Source organism: Camellia sinensis, chromosome 15 (assembly GCF_055761805.1).
Source record: "Camellia sinensis isolate YWXY chromosome 15, ASM5576180v1, whole genome shotgun sequence".
NCBI classification, from domain to species: Eukaryota; Viridiplantae; Streptophyta; class Magnoliopsida; order Ericales; family Theaceae; genus Camellia; species Camellia sinensis.
In genome coordinates, this window is record NC_138975.1 from 30,202,517 (window position 1) to 30,210,941 (window position 8,425).

An 8,425-nucleotide genomic window follows, 5' to 3' on the forward strand; every position below is an offset into this window, starting at 1 on the left:
TCGCGTTTATCACCAAAAAAATAAATGATTTATTTTTAAAAACACACTTGTCGCGTATTTTTTTTTAAAACAAATTTAATAAATTGAATAAATTATAATTATTTTAATTTTTTTAAGTGATATCATCTAATAAAATAAATAATTTAAATCATCAAAATAAAAATCGGATGTATTTGGGGTGAAGAACAACTTCCAATCCAGATCATGGAAGAAAGTTAGATCTCCTTACAATTATTCCGATCAAATTGAGTCTTTGAAGAGCCATGCCAAAAAAGAAAACAAAAAAAAGATTGTTGGGTTGGGAAGCTTGAAGCCAAACAACCCCTACCTCTTTTCGGACCCAACCCGACGCAGTTTATTAGCCCTATAAAAGGCAACCCGAAACCTAACTCCCAATTGGCCCAAAAATGGCACTCAGTTTCTCTCCCGCCACGAGTACCATTTCAACACCTCCTCTTCGTCTCCTCTCTCATCAAAATCATCTTCCTTTAACGATTCATCTCCACCGTTCATCTCCAAATCCCCACCGATTTCCCTGCCGGTGCCTCGCCGCTAGTCCCGGCGGCCCTCCGCCGCCTCAACCTGACCCACCCACCGGCGACGACCCAACTCCATCCGAAGGTACTACTGTTTCTAACACTCTTATGCTTTGTAATTTCATGATATATGTTGATTTTGTTGAACTTTAGTCTAGGGTTTTTTGTTCACGGTTTCAAATGTGTTGATTTTTTTTTTTTTTTTGGATTTCTTGTCGGTAGTGATGGGAATATTCTTGTAAATTTATGCTGAAATAGCTGCGCATGTGTGTTCTGGAAATGAAAATTTTTATTGTGATTAAAATTAATAGCTGATTTTGAGGGTTAGAACTTAGAAGTGTGGAGAATGTTGAATAGCCAAAATTGTATTTTGGGAAGTGTTTTTAGTTTGTTATTTGTATGCTTATATATCTAATTTTAGAGTTTAGCCTCATCTTGAATTTTTTTGGCTAGAGAAAATGGGTATTTTGATTATTGACACCAGCCCATCATATAAAAATTCATGTCATAATGGCTTGAACAGTAGTGAAGATTGTGTTTAGTGGTACTTATTGAAACTCAGTTGCGAGCAAAGTGATCACTTTCAAAATATGAAGTAGCTATTATTTTTGTCTAGAAGTAATTTTGAACTTGATTGACCTTAGAGCATCTCCAATCATTAACCCTTTTTTTGTTGAATGTAAATTTCATGAAAAAGTACTCAAAAACCATATCCAATCCTTTCACCAAATGTTTATCAAGTCAAGAGAGAAACATGTTTTTATATCAAATTAAGAATTCATCAAATTTAAAAAGATAAAGCATTGGAAATGATTTTTTTTTTTTTCCCCATCAAATTTAATGAAAGGGAAATTTTAGATAAGAGAGCTAACTTTAAATAAGATTTTGATGAAAATTTAAGGAAAGGGTTGGAGTAGTTCATATCAAATCAAGCTGGATGAAAAAAGTAGTGGAGGGTTGGAGATGTTGTAATCACAAGAAAATATGATTTTCAACCGTGCTAAATACCCCCAGTGGGGGTCGCACCCCCAGTGAGGTGGCGCGCCCCCACTGGCTGACAGCCCAAAAAAAAACAGTTTTTTTTCGCTCAATCACGGGCTTCCACCTCACTGGGGGTATAAGGCATTTTTCATATGATTTTGCAGTTGTGTCAGAGAGAAAATGTTAGTTTTGATGAAGTTGAGAGAATGCTTTTCCTTTTAACGGCACTCCTACAATAAGTTGTCTCTCTAACATAACTAAATACATCATTGCTTCAGATAAAAGGGTATCACATTGTTGTTTTTCATCAGAAAAATCTGAACTGAATTACCTACTAGGAGATAATAAATGCTAGGAGGGGCTAGATACAATTTTTTAAAGGAGTTTCAAAACCTCATGCTTTACGGAAGAAGGCTTCAGCCCACCAACATATAATGTTAGGTGTCCTTGGAAATTCTAGTTAGTGAAAATCAACTGGAGGTGTAGAGCTGAGATTTTGTTCAGGGGGTCAAAACCATATATGGAATTTATTCCTATTTAACAATCTCATCTCATATACAAAATCTTAAATGCAGAAATTCTCAAATATATATGGCCAGTTTGGAAATTCTAGAAGTGCAAAATCCAAATTTTAGAGGACAAATAAAAAATACTTTTAAAATCATAGATAGAAATTATATTTTTGATTTTTAGTGAGAGCATATTAATAATAATAAAAATAAAAAATCAATTTATAGGTAAAAAATTATATTTTCAAAAATTTAGTGGGGACAATTTTGAAAAATATTTAAACCATATATAACATTTCAATTTTCCAAACCTCAGTGGGGACAACTGCTACAGCCCATTATCAATTGATCGACTGATAGACTGATCCATCATGATGATGCATTATTTCCATTGTGCTCTATGGCATTCAAAGTACAAAGCTATCCTTTGGTATGGAGTCATTACTGCATATGACAGTGATCAATTTTTAATTTCATGCATGACTGCACAAATGTTACTGAATGTGTTTTATGTGCTATGTAATTTTATGGGATAATTAAACGCATCTTTAAGAATAAACTTAAAGCTTTTAAAGGGCTTGTTTTCTAATTTTTAGTTTATGTTATAAACATGTCTTTGTGTTTTCACTAGCCTCTGTTGTTCCTGCAACAGGTCCTACAGCAACTTTGTCTAGGGTACAAGACACCTTGCAGATCTTCTTTGCTGTTCTTTTTTGGATGTCCCTCTTCTTCTGGGCTTCAGCATGGGATGGAAAAAATAATGGTAGACCAGGCAAGGGTTCTCGATTTAGAAGATAACTAGGTTGCAACTTGCAAGACGCCATGCAGATCTTCTTTGCTGTTCTTTTCTGGATGTCACTCTGTTCTTCTGAGCTTCAGCATGGGATGGAAGGTATATAGTGGTAGACCAGGTAAGGGTGCTCAATTTGGAAGATAACTATGTAAACACTTAGTAATAGAATTAAAGGGTGCAGTATTAGAATATATGCATGTAGAAAAATTGATATAGTTCGGATAATTGTTAGATGTATACTTGCCTTCATTAATTCATTGTTATATCACTTATTTCTAGATCTCTTTTGTACTGTATATCTTTGTATTCAATACTTTGTTGATATGTTATCGCCTGAGAAGTACTGCATAGAGTTTAGGCATGATGAGCGAGTGTTCTTCACATGGACATTATGTTAGAAATGAATTTCGTGTGCTACTGAGATATATAATCACAATATGAAGTCTTCTTATTGGGGTAATTTGTTACTAACCCAACTTGAAGGCTAGGTTTTACCCTAACATCATGAGCTCATAGCTGTCCTGGTTGTGAAGACTCAATCGCTAGATCTCTTTTAATGGGTAGGCAGCCATTGGAATTCTGTACCTGCTGGTTCATCTGTGACGAGTTGACGGGTGTCGCTTTTATATTTTTCCATGTGTTCTTTGTTGTTTGCTGCGTTGGTTATAATATCTGTTCTTTCACGATGCAGCTTGGATAGATTCTCTGATTGTTTGCATAATTGAAGTATATTTATAGATTAAGATTAGGGACACGTCATTTCTATCTCATTTTCTTACTGATGATTCACAATGGCAGTGGGGCTCACACTATTATGATGTGTGGACCTACTCCTATTGTGAGTAGACGGTAGAAAATACAGTAGAAAATGGTATATCCGTAGCTGGACTCAATGACCCTTGATTTGCAGACATTGTAGAATGCAAGATGGCAAACTGAGGGGTTATGTTCTCTATGAGTTATAATTGCTGTGAAAACTTGGTGAAGTTGGGAGGGCTTTAGTATTATCTTCTTGTTAAGTTTTGATGATGTATTTCAGCATGGAGAGGCAATTTACATTGTTTTAAACCTGATTAGAATTCCATGTATAATAATGACTTATTTATAGGCATCTCAACTTTTAATCAAATAAGGGTATTTGGATTGAGAAATAACACGTAAGCATCGTCCGATAGTCAGAATGTCTGATATAAATAAATATAATTTATTATAACCTAAAAGACGATAATCAAAAAGTAAGAGTTAGAGATATATTTTTTTTAATTTTTAGATAATTAATTTTTTTAACTTATTTAATTAATTTATAAACACAAAGTATACTAAATAATCCTAGTCAAATTCTCATAGTAAAATAAACTATAAATAATTGAGATAAGTTGTACAAAATATCTTGTCTTTTATCAATTTGCCCTCAAAACCTAAGAATTTGTGGATGACTTTTACACTTCTAAAGTGATTTTGGTCATTCATATATATATGTGTGGGATACATTTATATATATATATATATATATATATATATATCTAAAGTTCATAATAATTTAGATTTATAAAAATCTTATGGGTTGATTTGGGAAGTGAGTTGACTTTTTGATTTTTTTGACTATTTTAACCTGAATTAAAAAGTTTGGTTTGGGAATGATTTTTTGACTTTTTGATTTTTTTGATTTTTTTTGTGAGAGAATAATATAATAATTATAGATTGAATGTGATGTTTTGTTAGTTGTGATTAAAATAATCTATTTTATCTTTTATGACTAAAATAATCAAAAAAAAAAAAAAAAAAACAAACAAACTACAAATCTTTTTCTCAAACGGTGCCAAAATATTGTGAAGTTGGGCTCAATCATTACTCAAAACCTAAAGTCCTACGATGAAATGATTCCCTTGCCACAATCCCCAATAATTTTTACCCATGTTTATCCCACGTGTCTAATGAGGGACTAATAAATTAATGGGCAATGGTAGAGGGCCACAATTTTTTGTGGTTCAAATGGTTCAAAACTGCCAAAATGACGTCGTTTTGAGCCATTTGAGCTACACAAATTGTGGCTCTCAAACATTATTCTAAATTAATAACCACTTTTGGGTTGTGTGGAATCCACAGACTCCTCTCTCATTTTGTATTTATAAAATTTATGAATATAAAAATTAGTTACAAAAAATAATTGATTTAGGGTGCATTAAATAATATAAAAGTCAAAAAATCACTATCTTATTTAAGTTATATTATCTTATTTAAATTACATTACTTCTTTAACATATTACATCAAATTCAATTCAAATTTAACTCATATAAACTAATAAATCTAAAAATATACTTTTTTAGAACATCTGAGACGATGCCTTAATTATGCATCACAGCAACAGACCTCACTTTTAAAGAGACACTCAAATTTTTATATTTTTCAATAACTAATTATGTATCCTTAAACTACGCTTTTTCATTACGTAGTCATGGTAGCATTGCCAAATTGCAAATGGTAATCGAAAAAAAGGAAAATACAGTTTTTCATTTTTCATTTTTTTTTTTTTTTTTTTGATAACTATCCAGTTTTTCAGTTTTTGAGTTTTTTTTTTTTTTTTTTAAACCTTTCTAAATGCACCTAGTCTGATTGCACTCTTTCTAACACTTACCAAGATTCTCTTATGTTGCAATTCTTATGGTCTGCTATTGATTAATATTGCACAAACTAACAAATTACGCATTTTTTAAAATTATTGTCATGATACCCTATCATATTATTAAAATTAAAGTGAGTCTTATTTTAAATTTTAAAATTGTGTTCGATTTCCCTCTAGTTTAAATTTAAACTAAACTTCATTGTCATATTCGGCCTCATGGGACTTATCACGGGTCATGTTTTGATAATTTAAACTGTTTATTTTATAGAGTCCTCAGTCTATATTATTAATTAAAAAAATTAGTTCGATTTGATAATTATAAAATTATTTTATTATGTTTGTTTTTGAAAAAAATGAACGATAAGTATATTGTAAAAAATAAGTGAAGATACTATGATTATTGAATCGTTTAATTTTATTTTTTTTTATGGATGATAAGGGGTGATCGTGGATCGATTTGGGTTGGGTGGCATTCCATCTGCCATCTGTCTAAAATTAGGTGGATTGAAAAAAATCAATCTACATCCGCTCATCGATTTGGCGGATGCGGATTGAACGGGCCGTGAGGGTTAATTGATGAATGCGATTAGTTTAGCGGTTTGGACTTTACAAATTTTGCGTATTTTTTTGAATTATAATTTATAACTTTTACAATCTCCAATGACTAATAATCTGAAAAAATATTTATTATTTGTATATAATATGTCACGGCACCACACATGCATATGTTTTAGGTATTATCTTTTATTTTCTCAAAAATATATATTTTATTATTTCGACTCTATATTGTTAATTCTAAGCAGTTTTTTTTTTTTTTTTTTTTTTACGAGCAGATCGGGTCCATGCGAGTATAGGATGGTTGATCTACCATCCGAGCCGTGTCCGTGAATTTTGAAATATTTCGTCCGCATCTATCCACCAAAAGGCATGCATCCGTCCAAAATCAATCAGGTTTGGTCGGGTTTGGCGGGTTGGACGGATCCATGATCACCCCTAATGATGATTTATATGATTTATTTTTTTACAAACGAACGCAATAAAATAAAAAGTTACGATTATCAAATCAATCTAATTTTTTTAATAAATAATATACGAAAAGTCTCATAAAATAAACAATTTCTATTATCAAAGCGAAGGATCACATAGGTCTTAATAGGATGGTGAGATTGAAATTTAAATTTTATAAGTTTGTATAGTATTTATACCTGCATTGACCTACATTGTAGGGCATTAATAAGGAAAAAGATAACAGGTGCTCAAGTAGTGATCATCAATATTTTGGTGGTGTTACATGCACTAATTAATAAATTAATTAGTGTATCAATACTAGTTATGATATTATTATTGATCTCACTCATTATATAAATTACAAATATCAAAAATATTTTAAATTATGCCATATCATCAATTGATATGCTAGTTAGTAAACTAACGCCTACTTGGTTTCATTTTTAAAATAGTTTTCTAAATATTTTTTAAAAAATTAAAAATTAGTTGGATTAAAATATATATTACAAATTATTTCTACTCTACAAAAAGATAAATTATATGAAAATAATGAATTTTTTTATTTTTTTTATCAAATCAAAATTTAGTGCTTGTTTGAGATATCTTATAAAAGACAAAAAGTCAAAAAGTTACTAAAAAAGTAAAAAAGTTTACACTATTTACAAAAGCCAAGGGGCAGGAAAAATAAGTTCACTAGTTAGAGGCAAAAAGACCGAATTTCCTTTCTTTTGTCCGGTCCTCGCAGAATACACAAATAAAGGACAGTTAGGGCACATAACTTCGCACCTCACATAACTTCTCACCTCAACATCTCATCTTCTTCTCCATACACATGCATACACACTCCTTATTGAAGCCGCGACAGTCAGTGACGCTCACACCGCCGACTGCCGGAGCTCCGCCACAACCTCCCCCTCACAACATCACCAAGGCTATCCCAACACGTGACTGTCCGTCACGCTCACACTGGAGCTCCGCCACCACCTCTCCCTTACAGCATCACCAGTACCGGGCGGGAAGGACCAGCCGGTGTCCAGATCTACACCACCGCTGAACAGATCTTCACCATTTCAGCTCGTCCCCCCCAAAGTAAGAGTTAACATCTCCTGCAGTCCAATATTTTGCCCATGTACAAAATCTGTTCGTTTTCCCCTTTTGCACAAATTGTTTACCTTTTTTTTGCCTTACATACTTCGGATTGGCATATGAAGTTGTGTTTGCCATTTTCTGGGTTTGCCAACAATTTGGCAAAGTTGGTATTGTCTTTGTTTTCATTTTTGTCCTCTTTTCCCCAGTTTGTTCGTTTCTATGATGAATTTTCTCTCCTCTGTTTTAATTTCTTTCCTCTTTCCCCCTGTTTGTTCGGATTGGCGTATTGTTACTTTATAAATTATTACTTTATTTGTCTCATCTTTCCCCTTCGTCTTGTCTCTATTTCAAAACAAAACAAAGTTAACACATAAATATGAAATGAAACAAAAGTTACATTATGACTTTATTTTCATCACTTTTTTAAAAAAAAAAAATTAATTTAAATTTATAATTCAAACATAGAATAGTTCTACTCCTTAGCTATTAAAACATTCCACGTTCTATGAAGTATGAAATTAGCTACACTTTGAAGTACAAACTTTAAAAGCTCACAATTGCCTCACCTATTAAATTACAACATGAGATATTTGTCTTGAAAGCAACAATGAATTTTGTGAACAAGTGTATCCAGGCACTTGTAAAAGAGAAAAAGAAAAAAAATAAGACAAAAAAAAAAGTTCAAAATTTAACAGACTTTTTATTATTATTATTATTTGATGTTTTCATGTTTTTCAAAACATTTTTCACCCTAAATAATACCCAAAAACACTTGTTATCATTTATCTTTAAGAATTATTAGATTATACTTTAATATTCTTGCGTCTCAAAATATTTACATGATTCACTAAGGGTGTTTTTTTTTTTTGGGGGGGAGGGGGGGTA

At 31.9% G+C, this 8,425-nt stretch overlaps 1 long non-coding RNA gene across 1 annotated transcript; it reads left to right on the forward strand.

Moving 5' to 3' along the window:
* The first annotated feature begins 200 nt into the window (after positions 1-200).
* On the forward strand, positions 201-3,097 carry LOC114289291 (uncharacterized). Its single transcript, XR_014356830.1, has 2 exons — positions 201-621; positions 2,679-3,097. It is a non-coding gene; the product is annotated as an uncharacterized LOC114289291 (long non-coding RNA).
* Positions 3,098-8,425: the final 5,328 nt, after the last annotated feature.